This window comes from Falco peregrinus, chromosome 10, assembly GCF_023634155.1.
Source record: "Falco peregrinus isolate bFalPer1 chromosome 10, bFalPer1.pri, whole genome shotgun sequence".
Taxonomy (NCBI): Eukaryota; Metazoa; Chordata; class Aves; order Falconiformes; family Falconidae; genus Falco; species Falco peregrinus.
The window spans coordinates 31,571,683-31,591,036 of record NC_073730.1 but is presented as its reverse complement, the minus strand read 5'-3'; the positions used below and the strand labels follow the sequence as shown (position 1 = coordinate 31,591,036).

The following is a 19,354-nucleotide window of genomic DNA, read 5'->3' as shown; positions in this document are numbered from 1 at the left end:
TTCCTTTCCACACACAAACCATGTAACTGCAAATATAGTTTCATTCATGTTTTAAAATCTTTCTAGTCCTCTTCCTCTGTGTTTGTGAACTCTGTGTACCTGGAGACTAACTTCGGAGTTACTCTGCAGGTCCCTGCTGCATACAGGTAGGAGGATGAGACAAGGATGTAGCCTAGCTGCCCACCATGTTCTGCCTTGGGTAGAAATAGCTTTATTTCACATGTGCCAATTCCCTAGCCTCTGACATCCTTACTATTTACAGCAATAATATATGTACATCTTCCAAACACATACCTGACTGGGGCAAAAATGGTAAGGCAGTGAGAGACAAGCTTTCCGTTTTAGGCAATAATTTAACTCCAATGAAAAACACATACTGGGAGCTTTTGTTTTAAAATGTCATATTATGTTTTTCCCTACCCTTTTCCTGGATGAGTTTAATTGGATTTGGTGTAATTAAGAAAAAAATCCAAAACAACATATAAGTTACATGATGCCCTCTTTACGTGAGATTAGTGAAAAACAATTTTTTTATGAGGTTACCATCAAAAAAATACTAAGGTATTAAAAAAATAGCATTTTTTCTCCCTTCTATTTGCCTTCTGCTTAAAAGAAGAACACGTTCTCTATGGAATATGGTCTCATTTTAGTTTGAAAGCACAGATTTATCTTTCATCTCTGAGTCTCCATGGTGCCTCCTGAGCACAGCAAGGACTAGTTCACAGGACAGTTCCAAACCAGCATTTTAGAAATATAAAGCCAACACCAACCCTTTTGATAAATAATCCATTCAATCCCTGGGAATATCAGGAAAGACAGAAAAATGATAGCACTAATAATAAAAACAAGAGCTGCTGTTATTAACAGAGGAGCTATACAAAGTACACATTAAATGAAGCTCATTTAAACATGCTCTGGTTTAATTAGATTTAGTTTAGCCACCTAAAAAATCCCAGCAGAACTTGTGGTGGGGCTTTTGCCGCTGCTCCCTGCTGTGAGCCCACCTGTTTCTGCCAGCCTCGCTGCCCTGGCAGTCCTAAAATCCCTTGGTCGGCTCCGCAGGCTGGGGCAGGTTGCAGTGACAGGCTTTTTAGACTGCCTCACTGTGATGTTTGGGGGAAAAAAGTTTTTTGAGCGACAAACTAGCTTTGCCTAAGATTTACCATGTTAGGAAAACAGAGAAACAAATACTGCTAAGCATCATAACTTTTTTCCAGGCAGCGGGCTTCCAGGCAGGGAACAGACCTGTCATTTCAAGTAGTTTTTCATACTCTGCTCAAAAGGTATTAAAAACACTGGTTTAAGACAAACCCTCCCCTCAGTATTATAATATATATATAAATTAATATATAAAAAAAACCCCATACACAGGTACAGCATATATCTGGAACAGTGTCTCTTTGCTTTTGGCGGTATATTTGGATGTGGGAAAATTGTCCTCCTTGGAATAGTTTCCTTCACAGGGAGTACTTGGAGCCTGACCTGAACCCCAAGGAAGCAGCGCTCGCAGCAAGCACCTTTGGTAGCACGGCCTGGGCAGGCAGGAGGCTCCCGTGAGCCACAGGCGGGGACTGACGGGGACTATTTCTATATAAACAAGCCCAGGATCAGCTGAAGTTGCTGTTCATTGGCAAATGAAAATAAAGAGACAATTCAGAATCAAAGGTGAGTCAAAGAAAAAATATGTCCAATAAGAGGAGGCAGCCCAGACAATCAGTCAGATGCCAAAACATGTGACAGACCCAGAGGCAACTCCAAAACAACCAAACCAACTGCCTGTGAAGTCTGCCAAGGAGCCAGATGCTCCTGCTTAAAAATATCTTCCGCTGCCTTGGCATCTGCATTTTCTGCCTGCCGTCAAAAGAGGAGGGAGGGGAAAACAGGAGAGTGGTGCGGGAGCTGGGGGGGGGGGGGGGAGGGCAGCAACTAATAATATTTTTGCCATTTTAATTCTAAGTACTTCTGATTATTCATTTGCAGTTTGTCATCATGTCACTGGAGAGCAAAACAAAACCCCATCCTGGCATAGGCTGGGAAGGGAAAAACAGGCAAAGCCCTCTATGCAGAAGGAAAAAAAATGACGAGATCTAATAATTCTGCATTGCTGTGGGTGGCACATTCCTGTTAAGGTGATAAAAAGCTAAAAGCTGCTGGAGCTGGCAGTTTACCACCCAAGAAAGCGCCTGCGTGCCCAGACCCAGATCCCTGGCTGGTGGCAGCAGGGCCCTGGGGACGGAGCTGGGCACTGGATGCTCCAGCTTGCGCACACCCAGGGCATCCCCGAGTGCCCCTGTGCAGTGAGGATGAATGGGGAATAAATTGTACTGAATAAAAATATTGCTGCTATTAATCATCACGGCAGGTTTTGGTTCACAGAAGCTGTGGCTGCTCTACAGAGGCTTCAGCCACGCTGGTATTAACTCAGTGGTATTAACTTACTGAAGATGCAGATACTTTGTTACTGTAGTTGTTGATTAAAACCATTAAATAAAATACATATTCTAGAAACATTGGATTATTCAATAGGAAAAGGTCAAAGAAAAGAACAGTCAAAAAGGAGAGAATTTGTGCAATTTCTGTTAAGGAGAAACTATAATGCAAAAAGTATCGTCACGTTTAATTTGTATTGAAGGCCTTTATCTCTCGTATAAAAGTTTTCATAGATGAATACGCCCCTTCAGAAATTAAATTGCAAAACAGTTTTGTGTGTGTTTCTTGATTCTTGGAGTGGGAATCAGGAATCCCACGTGTGGTCTGTCCCTCTGTCACTGAACCGATCGCATGGCCTCGGTTTCTGCACACACAAAACCTCTGTGCTTCTATGGATCGAAGCGTCCCTCACCGCGCCATCCCAAGCAGAGCTGCGCTTCCAAAGCCAGTGCTGCTGGAGCGGCAGGTACTGAATGAGACTCGGAATACAACACTCTGCTGGAGAGTGGTTTTGCCTGAAAAGAGGGTTTGTTTTTGTGAGATAGAAATCAGAACTTTTTCTTTCTTCTGGGCTGCCTAGGTTGGGTTATTATTCAGGAGGGCTCGGGACACGAAGTGCATCGGGGACTGCCTTGATCAACATGCTTCAGAGCAAGAAACCTGGTGCTAAATGAGAGACATATCAGAGACCATCGCTGCCTTGTAGAAAGCAAACAGCACTGAAGGTCAGGTCGAGCAGGGCTGGGGTGAAATTGTGCCCCAGTCTCGAGCTCCTGTAAAGAACAGAAAGATCCTTTTGTGATGTTTGACTCATTTTCCCCCTCGGATGCGTGCTGAGGCTCGGCTCTACAGCGTTTGTTTCAGGGCAAAGTTTCACGACGGCTGGTCGCTGGCAGAGAGGGCGAGCTCTGGGCTCGCAGCTTCTCTCTCAGTCCCTCAAGCAATCTGGCACCCATGGGAATGCCACCACCTTTTCTGCACTGAAGGGTTGAACTCCTTGCTGAAAATCTGCGTTACACCTTGTAGACTAAATTTTGCATACAGAACTCATTTGCAGCGAAATGCAATCGCAGTAAATAAATAAGTAACGGGAGCCAAAACAGCAGTGTGGTGAATCGGCAAGTTTATTTCAAATAAATTGAAAGAACTTGCAGTGACGAACGTTTCGTGTGAGTCTGGTACTGAGATTGTAAGAATTTTGCATGTCTACATAAACTGACTGATAGCAAAGGAGTTTCTAGTCCCCCTCATGGCACACACAAATGTCTGTTAAAGACATAAATATTTAAAAACAACAGCTAGACTAAGAGGGTTAGCTTTCATTTCATCTAATTTGGCAAGCATTAGATACACCCACCAGAAATCATTTTATTTTGTGTAATTTAATAGCAGATCTATTGTAGCATCGCAGTTTCTGACATACCGAAACAAATCAATGTGGCCTTTTTTTAAGTTCAGAATTAATATATTGCTGTACTTCAAATATTAGATGAAAATCAATGAAGATTAAAACCTTTCTGGGTTATTCACTTGTTTTTGTCCTCTGATGTCTTCCCGTGTGTGGCACAGTGACTTTGATCCTTGTTCAAATATCTCTGATTTTTTACTTCCCTCATGTTTGATCTGGTTCTCAGGTGAGAAATATTGGCAAAACTTGTTAGAATTACACCTGCCAATGGTTGCATACAGGCTAGAAACATGAAATTATATAAACTGTACTGTGCATGCCCTTTGGATTCTTACACATCAGAATAATATTCCCATAGAAATCAATCTGAGATTTTAATTTATTAAGCCCTCTCTCTTCCCCCCCACCCCTCCACCCCCTCCTTAAAGGGATAGATGGAAATACAGAGGAAGAAGTGAGATAACATCAAATAAAACAGGTTTAGAATGGTCATGGATGACCTTCACAATATGCGTTTTGCAATTTTGGGTGGATTAGAGAAAACTAATGATGGCTTTGAAATGAGCTTTTGGATAAAGCTTGGGAAACTCTAATCATTACAAATCCACTACTTAAGAGAACAATTCTGTGTAGCATGCTGCAGCTTTAAAGCATACATGGCTTGTTTTCTTTCCTCCTCTCAACAAGCTTATTTTGCTTTCACTTATTTTAGTCTTCTTGTAGGAGCCCAGTGACTGTTTTCTTTTTCTGCCCTGCCTTTCAGTTTAAGGGAGCCTATTGTTTTTTGCTGTTGCATTGCCCTAACAGTGCCTTTTGCATTTAGTTTAGGACTCATAGAGTTAACAGGCTAGGAAAGAGAGAGAGGGGAAAAAAAAACCCACTTGCATTAAGCCTGAAGCCTGTCACCTTTTCTTGGCAATTACACTGCTAATGGCTGGGTCCCAAGCAAAGTGGCAAAGAATATCTCTTCTCACGTTCCCAACTCACAGTGCATTCCCAAATACCAGATGGTGTTTTTGGAATCCATTTCACTATGTTTGATATGACAATACTTTTGTATAATGTTAAATTATATATAACTATTTCAAATAGCCGATATCAGAACAAGGCAAGAAAAGGAATATTAGACGCTAGCAGGAAAGAGAGAAACTGAAGACTGAAGGTTCTCATCTCCTCCTGTTGTATCTTGTGTCTCTCAGATTTTTGTGTAATTTGAACAAAAGAGGAAAAGTGGCTCAGCAGACTAGCTCTTGCAGTGGTACTATACAGAAATGGTGTTGTTTCCTTCCCAGAATTTGGTGTACATCTTAGGATGCCTGCCAGCTCTCCAGGAGGCAAGTGCAAGATCATAACTAGTGCAGAGAAAGCAGGGAAATAGAAAAGGGGAACAAACCCAATCATGAGTAAAAAAAGTCCCACCGTTTTCTTTACAGACTCTTCCTTGAAATCTTGGGGAAAAACAAGTCCCAGAAAATTCAGGAATGGTAAATTGGTACACCTCCACTAACTTCAGTGGAGCTATGCCAGTTGACAGGAGCTAAGCATTTGGCCCAAGATATTTAAATTGAAGTAACTTGGATCAACGTATTAAGTCAACCTAAGCTGACTTCACTCAAGTCTTACTGGAGGTGAATCCAAGCCCGCTTGCCCCAGATTAGCTATTCCAGTTTTACGTTAACACTGATGGATTTAGAGGAGGCGAAAAATATCCAGTGGAATCAGGCCTGCAGGTTTAGTTGCAGCAATACAATTCAACACGCCTGAACTGAAGAACAGAAGTAGCTTGGCCATTCCTCAGGAGACAACCAGGACCTCAGCTTTAGGGGGGACAAAGGTTTTCCTTTTGTTGGACACACTACAAACGTTTTCTCAAGAACAGGAAGAAAATGCACTACTGAGTTAAAAATGTGTTCAGGGTAATCTCTGTTCCATCAGTCTGCCAGTGATGCCACTTTCGTTATCAGAACCCCTTCATTTAAACACAGGTTAGATTGATGATTTCTAAACGGAAACTTTATTTTGATGTAGCCAGGAACTTTGTTTTCTTCCATCTCAGTTTCAGCTCAAGGCATATTTTAACAACCGGCAAGCTTTCAGGATAAATGCTTACCAACAAAAACACTTCCCTGGGTTAACTATAACATGAATATTGAAGCTGTAAGGACACAACTTTGCAAGTAATTTGTCTAGTTCAATCAGTTTTGTTCCTGGGTATGCCACAAACCTGTGGTGTACATAATCCAAATGAAGGTTTTATTCATATGGCTATGCATGAGCAACTTACCACATTAGTATTTACTTTTTACACAGCAAAATACTGATTTTTCCCTCTTGGTTACTTACACTGCCAGCATACAGTAAAGATTACCAACCCCTAAAAGGATCATACAGATCCAGTGACTACTACATAATTAACAATAACTTGTAGTAATGCAATTTAAGAGTCTTTTTAATGGGCATAGATGGCAGAATGTATAGCCCATCTTTCTTTGTCATCCTAGAAAAGGGGCCCCATGCGGAGCTGCTGGTTGCTGAGTGATGCTTTGTAGTCTGTACCAGACAGTTGCACAGTACCAGCTGCATTGGCAGGTAGCCGAAGTGCAAAGAGATAGCTGCCAAGCTATGCTATACAAAGGAAACAGTGCCAGAGAGAAAGGGACCTTTGCATGAAGTCACCTTTGACCCTGAAGCCAGCATGGATCCCATATTCATCAATTCCAGACAATTGCATCTTTCATTCCACCACAAACTATGATTAGAAAGGGCCCATTTGTGATAGTGATTGTTAGTTTACAGTTCCCAGAGATTGGATTATTTAATCTTTAGTTCTGTTGGCAGCAATATTTTCCCTAACCTTTTGTAATGGCACGCCAGTGATAATCTAACATATGTATATAGGGAGATACACACACACACACACACAGAGGCACCTCCCTTCCCCACCAAAACTGCATGAAGAGATAAAGATGCAAAGAAAAGGGAAAAACCACAGCACACAAAATTCATGTTGTTTGGCAAACACTGTGCTGATGTAAAGTTTCAGAATTCAGTCTGGAAATTGCTGTGTACTCTCTGTGCAGCAGTTTTTCAACTTCTGGCCACAGACCTAACTTTCCTACAGTACTTCCCTTTTGATAGGAAAGCTTTTGCTTTAGAGGACTGAGGTATATCAGAGACATTCTTTTCAGACAACTGTAGATTACTTGATTACTTTTTTTAAAAAAAAAATTTCTATGAATACTGCTTGTAGTATGTGAAAAAAAAGAACATTAAACAGATTTTGAATGGACTCAGGAGCAAACCACCAATGATGAGCAAAAATGCTGAGGGGTGTGTGTGGGAGACAGTGCACAAAATAAAAGCAGCGGGGAAGCGTCTAGGCCTGGATCCTGCTCCTGCTTGCTTGTGTGTCTAGCTTTGATATAGTGAGTCCTATTGAAATCAGTGGCCAAGCTCACAAGGTGCATGTGTATGGCAGCATTTACAAGTTTGCGATCTTAGTAAATGGGTCTTCAACATCAAACTGCACCCGTATCCCCCCAAAACTTCACACAGCACTTCTTTGAGCAATAAAGCAAGTTGCCAGCACAATCAACAAGTAGGTAAAGAACATAAGGTGTCTGAGAATATAACTTGTAGCAGTGATTTTCCATAGTGTTCAGGAGAAAAAGGGGTAAAATCCTCACCAGAATCAAATGAAGAACTAACATTCGCAATTGGAAGTAGAGAAAAAGAAGGGGGGGGAAAAGGAGGGGGGGAGTCTATAAAACTTTCATCAAAATCTTTTTTTATCTGATCCTTTGGTCTTATCTCAAAGATGTTAGCTGAAGGGAAAAAAATCCCTCTACCTGAAGGCTGGCCGTATTGTGCTGCACCTGACTTCTGGCTCACATGTGAGACCGTCTGTTCTTTATTTTCACTCTGTATGAAGCTAATGGAATTTGCAGTTGATTAACCTCAAATCTGGAGTAATGATCCAGCCTGGGACTGCAGCTGGCAATGCTGGGGCTATCTGTACTTCTTAACTGAGTAAGACAGCAACAAGTATAATGGCACGGAGGCAAAGATCCTGGGTAGACGGGTAAATGTCAGACGTGCATTAAAGGAGTTGAGGTAGTGACCTGGGAGTGCAGGAAGTGTCTCCGCTCCCCACAAAGAGGTGGGAGCACCAACTCTTAGAGAAATTAATCACAAGATAATACAATGAAAAGTGTATGGTTACACTTACTCAGTGATGTTCTACAGGGAACACTCAGACCACAAGATTTACCCTGTCTGCACACTGAATCCCCATGCATTAGAAAAAGGTCATGTATTGAGGAACAGCCTCTGTAGAAAATTTAGCAGGCACAGGGCCCTAAAATTTCTCTGCAATTTCTGTTTGTGTGTGCAAAGCAAAGTCTTCGTTAGATCTGCACAGCAAAATAAAATTCAGTGTAGAATTATACTGTATTAATATTTATTTGTGCCAATTAATTATTCTGCCTGAAATATGAGAAGTGGCAGCTGAATCGCTGCAGATAAACACCACCAGAGAGAAATTCAAGCTTTTTTTTTTTTTTTCTTAATAATGTGTTTCTGTTTTTTCCTTCACAATTGTTCAAAGCTTCAATGAACAAAATTACACAAATGTGCACCAAACCTCGGAACTAATTTAGTTTAGCAAGTGCTTCACACATCTTCGTTTACTGAACAATGTTACTTTCAAATCATGACAACATTCTTCCTTCCTTGCCTCATGACTAATACAGTGTTATTCAAGCCGCTCCTCTTCAGACACTTCAGATCTTTACAAATCTTTTCCCCAGCTTTACCACCTGATTTCTAATTAAAATCAAACTGAGAAAGTTCCTTCCACTGATGTAAAACCCACAGCCCCAGACCAGTGACAAGCACTGCTAAAAAAGGCATTGCATGGCTTTCCTTCCATTGCATTGTTCGGAAGAGCAACTTCTTCAAAGAGATAGACGAAATGAGCAGAGAGCTGGGATGAGCTGTGCTTGGTCTTGAGCTCTTATACTGCTTATTGGAGAAATAAGCCTTAATGTGATGTAGTGAAAACAATTTTTCAGTCTAAGGAAGATCAGTCTTTCCATCCTATATAAGACTTGTCAAATTAATGACTAACAGTGGACTTCCCTAACACTACATTACTGTCTGTATTTTATTTATATATCGTGCATGTAAATATACATGTGCACACGCACACACACACGCACTGTGTGTACTATATGTCAACAACTAATCAAAAATTGTTTGCCCACAAGCATATGTGAAAAATTCATCTAAATAATTGTACATTTAATTTTTAATGAAATCCCAGTAATCCACTCAATTTACCAAACTCCTACTTAATACGAAACATTGGTGTGCACAGAGATCTCTCTGTCTTACACAGTGTGAGCATACGTACCACTTCAGGCACCCTCAGTCAAGTTTTATTATAATATTATCTTGATTTTGAGATCACTGCTTTTACTTGTGTGCAGAGTGAAGAAGCATATGCTATATGAGTAACCCATAGTGTTTGGCTTAAAGGCAAAATAAAAGTCAGCAATAAATAAACAGTAAAAAACAGACTGCTTGTAGATGGAAAGACTCCACAGCCTATTAGGTCTTTCCTGTCTTTAGTACCCTAATTCTGCAAAAAGCATATATTCCTAAGTAACTCTCTTATAAAATAATGTACTGCAATTATAACATCTGTCTTCAGATAACATTGGAAACCCATTAATTAACATCTAACACCCTTTCTGAGGTACACGAGTGTTATTATTCTACTCTAAAGATGGGAAGGGTGAGATAGAAAGAAATTTAAGTGTTAGTTTTGGCACATCTGTACAGAAACCAAGAGAAACACGTTGCCTATCTGCTTGTAAGAACACACACGTCAAAGCAGGCACCTGCACTTTGCAGGTGCAAACACCTACAGCATACAAATAAAAATTCTACGCCATGCTTGCGCACACCCGTCCTGGAGCATGCACACAGAAAACTTGTTAGAACAAAGACATTTGCAGCACATACATGGAAGTGCAGGTGTTTGATTATTTCAATCCAAAGCACATGAACAGATGTTTGCATCAGACTGAAATTGTCACCATCCTTAAAACTCTGCAGCTCTGTCCTAGTCAGTCTGTTTATTTCTCGTATTCCAGAAGGCCTTGTCTCACACTGTTTTTCAGGGTACAACTTCCGCTCATTTTGTCTCCAACCCCTTATCCCGTTGAAAGGGATAATAAAAATTCCTAGCCCATGGATCTTTCTGTTCTTAGCCAATCATTCACTTCTTTTATCTACCGACAAACTTTTTTTAGTTAAGGTTTTGCACTCCTGCCCACTGTCTCTGCATACCACTATTGCAAAGATCTTGGGTTTTATGCAGGATCATTTCCATGATCATTGCACAGGTCTGAAAACAGAAGATGTGTTAGGACAACTTACAGAAAGGTGGACTTCACCATTCAAAGATGGAACAACTAGTTTCATAAGGGCACGTGGCTCCCGTGATTAACGTGCTGTGAAACCACCGACTTTGTCAAGCCACAAATGGGAGACACCAGGATACGAGGCTCTGGGACATGATGGGCAATGGAACATTAGACTTTTCTGAATCCCCGTGCCACAGGGGCATGTTGCCAGCCTGGTCTTTGCTCCTTTTTCTTGTCTTCCTTTCCTCAGTTGTTCACTAGAGTTTACAGCTAAGTTCCCTGAAATATTCCCTGAAATCCTGGAATTGAGTAGATGCAATCAAAAGTGGTTGCACTGCTGATCATGGGGGACACCTCACGGAGCTGGCACAGAGCCTTGTTTTGTTCAGCCACTTCTGTTGTCCTACGGCTCTTTGGCTTCTTACTGTAGAGTGCTTCAGTGTGGAAGAGTGTGGGCAAATGAGCTACTATTCTGCAATTCAAACCACGCCTCTGCTTCTGAAGAGAGGAAAAAAACCCCACAAATCTATTTTTCTGTGCAGTGGTCTAGTTATTGGAAGACCAGAGCAGTTGGTAGCCCATATGTTACTGAATGGGATCTTAAGTAATGAAAATGAAAGAACTTCAAAGAGAGATTGGGAAGAGAAGGAGAAAAAAACATTGTGACTCACTGCCTCTACTCAGGTATGATCTCTTGGCCACTGCTCTTCATAATGCCAGAAAACATATTTTCATATCAAAGCCTGCCTTCTTTTCCATCTCCTTTACAGTGCCTGTGCTGAATACCCATGCTGTGGTCATGCCTTTTCTTTCTATTCTTTAGATGTTCTCTTCTTGACACAAACTTATACTAGAAATTAGCAAATGTCATGGCTTGCTGGGAGCCGGGCCTTCACCAAGGACTTTCCACCATTTTAGGCCTATGCCCTCTTCCTACATGCCCACATACTTCTGTGGAAGGTATTTCCTCCATTTCTCTGTGAAAGACTCTTAGAAAACTTCATTAAGAATGAAAAGAATGAGTGTCCGTAGAATTATACCACGTTTCAACAACTCTACATATCTCCATAGTGAAAAAGTTGTAGCCTATAAAATCAGGTGAGACAGTTACAATCTGTAAGAAAGTTACCATTCTCTTTTAAAGTGTTCAAGAATTATTCACTGATTTTTGAACACGAGGGAATTCCTTGGGTGTATTAAGTAATGTTTTATGCTGGTTTCCTTCACTGCACATAGGGGACGCATAGCTGATCTTTTAAGCCTCATTTCCTTAGGAAATCAAGATAAAAGAAGGGGAAGCAACAAGTCCTAATGCAATGCTTATATGCATTGCAATTTGTCTAAACTGTAAGACCTCATTAGCAGCAGATCAGAAGTAAATTTGAGATTTACTTGTATTTGCTTATAATCCTTGAAAACTTGTTCTGTTTGCACTCTTGTAAAAACCTTTGTGATTCACCTTTCAGTCACTGCCCTACATAACCCATGTTTAACTTCTTCTTTTTAACTTATTCTTTCAAATAGCACCACAAAAGAAAATTTCTAATAAAAAAATCCTAGCAAACAGTGGTGCATGTGCATATTGTTTCTATTTGTTCCCAAGAGCAAACATAAATGCTGACTGAATGGTCAAATGGAACAGTTTTTCTCCTTTCTTACTAAACACAAAAGGTTAGTTTGGGTCATTTTTTTATATATATATAAATATAAAGAGAATACTCTTTAAATTTTCTTGATGTAACCAATAAAACATACTCTTTTAAGATGACTACTTATGAATATCAGCATATTTCCGTGCAGGACCAGGTCCATTTTGTCCAGCCTAATTGAATTCTGGATTAAAAAAAAAATAAATAAGGAAAACCTCCCTCTTATTTACTCACAAATTCTCTCAGTTATGGAACTAGCCTGTTAGTGACCATGTATACCTGTGTCTTTTGAGTTAGTCACATCTAAAGCAGAAAGGCCCATTTCAGAGCACTATCTGTGCTCTCAGTTTCCACACTGCTCCTATTGACAACCTCAATCCATGTGTGCAGTTCCAATTGGGTTGTGAAATTAATATGGCTGTTTGCGTACATCAAGGGCAACCTGCACTCCTTTGAAAGCAAGGGCATTGCAATTATTGGTGGTGAAAGTCTACAAGCTTATAGTGCCATCTGTACTATCCAACACTTCCACTCATATCTAGTTGTATTGCTAACTTTGTGTTTCACAGTCTCTGAAAAAAAACCACACCAAAGGACAACAGGCATGCTTATACAGGCAAAATATTTTGAATCTCACTCCATTAGCCGACACATCTATTTAATCTGCCTTAATGATTTTTTTATCTTATTGAGAACTACTCTTCAGTAGTCTATGGAAAATAGATCCAGAGATCTTCATCACAGTGAATATAAGTTCTAAAACCTTTGCGCAAAAAAGCTATTGCAGGCTTGTACAGCGCCTGCTCCAAAGGCACTTCAATCAGACCGGCTCCTGCGGCTCTGACATCAGCTGGATTTCTTGGGAGTGTGGCAGGGCCTCTGCTTTTTGTGGGTATATAAAATACAAGTGTATCGCATAGGTGAAGTGTGTGCGTGTACATGTACAAAGGGCTCCAGCATTTCCAACGAGTTCTGTAAGTATTACCTGCAGTACTTGTGAAAGAAGTTCCTAGTGATGTTAATGGAAATAACAAAGATGTTATCAGTCCAAAACATGCTATTATGACCTAGCATGTTTGTCTTCAAATATTAAAGAAACAACTTGATTAATCCTAAAAATCATCTTTAAATGTTAACCAGTGTCAGTGACCACACCTGAGGGAGAGGAGTGAAGCATGCTTCCAGCAGCACAGTGAGATTCTTTTCACACTGGGATTAAAGCACTTTCGATAAACAAAAAATGTTACCTTTTCCCTTTCATATGAAGGTAGTGAAAAAAATATTTACTTCTTTACTTATAAAAAGTTTCAGGTTGTGTTTTTCTTCATATGGAAACTACTGGGACTTTGCCAGCAAAAAGTTTCAGAATATTCTTTTATTTTAACCTCCATTTTTTATTATTCACAATATTAGTGGAGAGCTTGCCTAATGTAGCAGGATCAGACTGTCAGAAACCATCACAAGCGTCCTGATCAATTTAAAGATCCAGTCCCGGCGTTTAAACTGGAGTATGTGATTAGTCTCACAGCCTTTAGATTCAGATCAAGGTGTTAGACCTTTCAGGCAGTAACCTACAATCTTTTTCAGTTTTCTTGCACAGTCTGGTATTCAATAGAGTTTTGACACCTTCAAATCTCAATCTAGTGTGTAAAACTAAATGATGGTGAGTGGCAGTACAGAGACACCTGAGGTACGGCGGTATGGCATGGACTGAGGTTAGAAGATCTCCTGTTTATCCTTCACAAGACAGGTCATCCAGATCATACTATTACTGTCTTTTCCCAACTATCACAACGATTTCATAACTTGGGGCCATGATGAGCTCTGGAAATAGCACATGAGCATCAAGAGGGAGAACGAGCTGGCCCTTCAGGGTACAAAGCTGTGCTCTTCTTCATTCTCCTCCTAGGTTAGACAGCTATCTACAACGTCCTTCTCCCCCAGCAAAAGCCGTGCAAGGACATCAGATCTCTGGCTTCTCACTCAGGGGGTAGCACTGGTTGTCCAGACAAAGTTTTTTTAGATAAACTGGCTTTTCTCTCTAGCCCTTCCTCAGGGTGTCCTAGAGCTACACCATCGTGTTACACCAAATGTGAAAGTTTCTGAGGGGAAGAGGGTTGAACAAGGGTTAACATGGCGCATTCTCCTCTTACTAAAATTATGTCATTTCCCTCCCCCTCCCTGAAAGTATCTGTTGCTTGGTTGTTTACATACTGAAGTTAATTTAAAATATATATTATAGACCTACAAGATTTAAAATTGAATGAGTTCTCATATCTGAAGACATACAAATTTCATTTAAAACTTCAGTGTTATTAAAAACTATTGGTTTTTAGCCACAAACTAACCATTTCCCCCATTTTCCGTATTTTCTCCAGAAAAATAGACTAAGAAAACAGAAGTATCGATACACTGTAGAAATTGTCCCAATGAGTTTATAATCCAGTGTAAGTTACACAGCACTGATAAGTAAAGGAAGTTCAACCAGACAGTTTAATCCTCCAATTTCCTGTCTTCTAATCAGCCACTGACTCCTCTGGCTTTAAATTAGAAACATTCATGGCAATATTCAGGACAGGTGAAGGAAAGAGAGTAGAAAACAACCATGGCAAATACTCACAGGCAAAAGGAGGCCATGTATAACAAATGAAGATAATATAAAGTATGTACAACGATGCGCTGAATACATGTGTTCAGGTTATATCTGGAATTTAGTAACTCTGACAGAAAAGGAATAATTTTATTTAAAAAATCTATACAGCAGCTGAGCAGTGTATGAACATAGGAGAGTTACTGCATAAACCAGAGAAAATCCATGCTGCAATGTTACACTGTTCACACTTTGTTATTTTTATAAAGGCAGGAGCAGGATAATTATTAATACATGTATGCTTTTTGATATACAGTAAATTATAACTAGGAAGCACAAAGCAGCAAAGCCACATATGTTTCAACAGCTAGTGGGGATTATCATGATAAACTTAGATGAGAGTATGTATATGCATGTACGTATAGATACACTCAGTGATTTAAACAAGAAATACTACTTCTGAGTGTTTCATGCTTCTGGAAATTTTAGCTACGGTAGTAACAATTAGTTTTCCATATGATGAAGTTAAATATTTATTAGATGCACCATTATTTTAAATTTCATTTGCAATGAGATTTATAATGAGGATTCTAGTAATTCTTAATTGATGGAAACACTAGTAACATTTTGAAATTTTCTTTTTTTTTTTTACTGTAAAAATTACCTGAGCATTTTCAGCTATTCCTCTGAAAAAAATGGAGCACAGAGGTGTGAAAGAAAAGTATTTATCAAGAGTTTCTGTGAAAAATGATGTTGAGTTAAGAACCTTTAAAGTAATAAAATGAACATTTCAAGTCCAGTCTGACTATCTTTACTAAATTCTATTTTAACTTAAGGCATCTAAAGAAAATGAAGGTGTATCCACTGAACTATGTGTCGATAGCTGGGTAATAAAACTAGAAAACAATTATTTCAGAAAATGACTGGAAGATCTGCTTTAACTACCATATTCAATAACAGCAGTTTGCATGCTAACTCATACATGGATTCATTTGAAATGGCTTCTAATTTATTAATGAGGCTTTTTTCTTCAGATATTTCACAAAGGAAACAGTTTGGGTTTTGAAACTGGACTGAGTTAAGTCACATTATAAGTCAAAGTTGGCTCTCAGCCTCTCAGGTAAGTAAACCTGGAGTCGCTTCACTCCTCTTAATGCAGCAACTCCAGGCTGATGGCAGTGTAAACCTCGAGCAGAATTTGGCCCAGGGTCTTTAGTTTTGTATTGTCAATGAGAAGTTTCCTCCAGTATATACCTTTGCTGCACATGTATTTCAATAACACCGTGCAAAGGAATTTCGCAGACAAACCCTTATTAAACATACATTATAGCCACATCATATTGGCTTGCTAGAGCAAATAATGTAAAAAAAATAATCAGCTTGAAATAAATGTTTATAAAAGTAGCACAGCTGCACATATTTGTTACAAATGCAAGACAGAGTACTGAAACTTTTCTGTGACTAACCCTTTAGTGTCTCTATGGCAGCATCAAATTTAAATAAAAAGTACCAAGGATTATAAAACAATGATAATTTTTCCAACAAACTAATCCATCTCATATATTCAGACTGCCACACCGGTTAAAGTATTTGCTGTTACGTATATAGTAAAAAATACATAATTCCTTCTCACACAAATTCACCGTGTTTTGGGGGGAATTTTCTGCTAAATTTCACATTACAATATAGCCAAAATAATAACTGTTTCTACATTTACTTGATTAAAGCATAAAAAAAAATAGATTAGGTGTCAAAAGATTGCCTTAAAACTGTGGTGACAAATGCAATTATTGCTAAAATTTACAAACCCTGTGGGTTCTACTGAAATAGTTTGAAACATTTGTAACTGTCTGCAAGAAAGGAAAATAATGTTTTTCTTTTACTTTGACCTCTTGCTATTTTGGCAAGTAAGATAAAATATATTAGCCATTCCATCAGATGGCTGGAAAGAAAAACTAGCTGTGATGAGGAAAAACGAATTAAAGGAGCATTAATAAAGATTATCTATGAAAGAAAATAAGGTCAAAATTAGAACTCTGCATTTTAAAGCCACCTTTCAAAAATGCAAGCTGCTTTGCCCAATGCTAAAATCCATTCATTTTACTAATCATGCAATCAACCAATCTCCATTATCTCCAGCTAGCTAGCTATAAACACACTATAGACTGGAGTGAAAGAGGGAGAGTGTGAGGTTGAGAGACAGAGAGAGAGAGAGAGAGGGGGAGAGAGAGAGAGATTACTACACCCAGCCTTTTATAAAGCCGTTTCTTTCATTATAACAGGTCTTTTCATCAAAATGACACAGAACCTTTAAATTTGGGCATAATACTCCAGTACAGTACACAGCTATAGCTTAAAATGGATTTAGAACCTGCTCCAGAAAGAAAACAAACTCCCTCATTTGACACAAATTGTTTACGATTCATTAAAAAGCAAAATTGCATATCACAGTGCTGGCAGCTGAGTCCATATGGGTGCAAGGGGTATTCACTCATCTCTTTGTATGCTGGCAGTACCAAACCGAAGTTTAGCACTGTGCAGCTGAGATTTTGTGCAGCCAGACGATGCATGAGGTAATTTTAAAAGCTTTATTTGTCTTTAAAACATTAAAATCTGCTCTCTAGCTTACTTTTGATTAAAAGAATGTGGCAAATGTGATTAGGTTTGGGGGTAAAAAAATAATAGATATCTACTTTTTGTTGTAGTTTTGGATTCACAGACTGTATGAAAAACTGCTTATTACTCCATCAATAATTGAAACTTTGTATGAAAATTATTTGCAATTAACACATCTATTGTAAAGATCTTGAATTATTCATTTCAGTTAAAAATAACACCTCTTTCATCTAGCACAACTTCTACAAAAAAAGGCTGTTTTAGTGATATTTTTTTTTGTTCTCTTAGAAAATAAATGGTGTGATGTTCAAGTTTAAGGAGAACTTTCTGCAATGTTTAATCTAAACAACAGCATATGTGGTTATAAAACTGTTTATTTTTAGGCAAGTGCATTACTAAATGTTTCCAGCATTTTTACATATTATATTCACAGTACTAAAACATCTGTGAAATAGATGTGACTGAAATGAAACTTCCTCGGACACTTTCTATAGGGTGATAATAACTGCCTAATAACGTTTGAGGATACTTATTAAACAATAAACATGAACGTACCTCATCATAAGAGCAGCTGATAGACAATAAAAGAGGAGTGGTAATAAAATATACAAATGGCTTAGAATAAGGCAAAATCACAGCATGATATAAATCGTGTGGTTAAAACAGGTACTTGAAAACTTTGCTTTGAAAATGATAACTAAGAATCAATAGCCTTATTTACAGGCGTTTAACAAGCTAAAAAAAAAAAAAGTCACATGAATAATCAACAGTTTATGTGCATGCAAATACCCCTTCCCCCTCCAACTTCCCCTGGCAGAAAGTCTAATTGGAAAATCAGTACTATAAGTAAAGTGGTTAGCCTTCCCTATTTCCATTAACCAAAAGCTGCATGTTACATTTCACTGGGAACCACTAGCAAACCTCTAATAGACGGTTAAAAAAATTAAGAGTTTAGACAAAACAAAACGGAAAAAACCCGAGCCCAAACACCTTTAAATACAAGCCACATGATATACACAATGGCCACCACCAAGCTGCAGAATAAAAACCTTCCGGATCTCACTTTTAAAAGTCTTTCAAGTCCTCAGAGGTCTTAAACTTTCCAAATGATACCAAAATTGGTCCGGGGCGGCGAGGGGGAGGGAAAGCCCCCGACTTGTTTCAGCGTATCATACAATGAAAGTGATCATGCCTTGTTTTGTAATTCCACCCGCCAGTCCTTTTTTAACTGATATCTATGTGAAATGAGCTGAGGTTCACGGTCCAGTTAGGAGCGGATAATACATTCATTGTCCTGGCAGCAAACTTTTCCTCTCACTGGAAGAATTCACGCTTGCCACAAGAATAATAATTACAGAAAACTAAAAATGCGCTGCTAACGAATTAATCCCTAACGGACAACACGCTAACGAGGGCAGTAATGATTTGAGGACTCTCTTCCTCACAACAGGACTTGCATCTTCTGCCACAATGGGCTATTGTGCATCCTCCTAACTCACTATACCTCTTATAGATTCAAGATGTCAAAGGTTGTCTGGCCCGGCTGACCATGACATGCTAGTTAACTCGTTCTACGGAGCACGTTGGGACTTTATTGAAACTTTAATTGTGCCCAAAAGCAGCTAGAGCCAGACTATGTGGGATCTGTAACACATGGCTCCAGGTCAGCACAGCCCGGTAACCTGTTCTAACGTAAACACGCGGAGGGAAAAGTTAGATCGGGGTCTCCGATGAAAGGCAGCACCTCGCAAAACACGCTCCTCTCACACGTGATGATTTTACACCACGACACTACCGCACCGTTCCAGGCTTTTACAGTAATCGACTTGCTTTGTAACGGACTGAACTTTCCACCTCCCCTCTTTACAAAATATTGCATGGTAAAAAATGCACACACACGCTAGAAAGCAGCAGATAAAGTAAAACAAACTGAGCGTTAGGCAGCCGATTGAGACAAGTTACTCTGCACAAGGCTTTTTCAAACTACTTCTTTGCATACTTTTTTTTTTTTCCCCCCCTTAAGGAGAATTGAAAAAGCTTCTCTCTGGAAACTGTAGTGCACATTAACGGTCTCCTGTTACACAGGGGAAAGCACACAAGTGGGACAAGTGTGAGGCTGCTCTACTGAAGAGTGTGAAAAAAATCAAATGTTAATTTGATAAATGTGAGGTCTGGGACATTTTGTCAAAGAGGGAGGGAAAGTAGAAAAGGGAGAAAAAAAAAAGCAGCC

General features: G+C 39.3%; 1 protein-coding gene across 10 annotated transcripts in view; it reads right to left on the bottom strand.

Annotated features, from left to right (window-relative positions):
- The window catches only part of NFIA (nuclear factor I A), a 359,836-nt gene that overhangs the window by 340,149 nt on the left and 333 nt on the right, over positions 1–19,354 (bottom strand). The gene's annotated exons all lie outside the window — the stretch shown is intronic.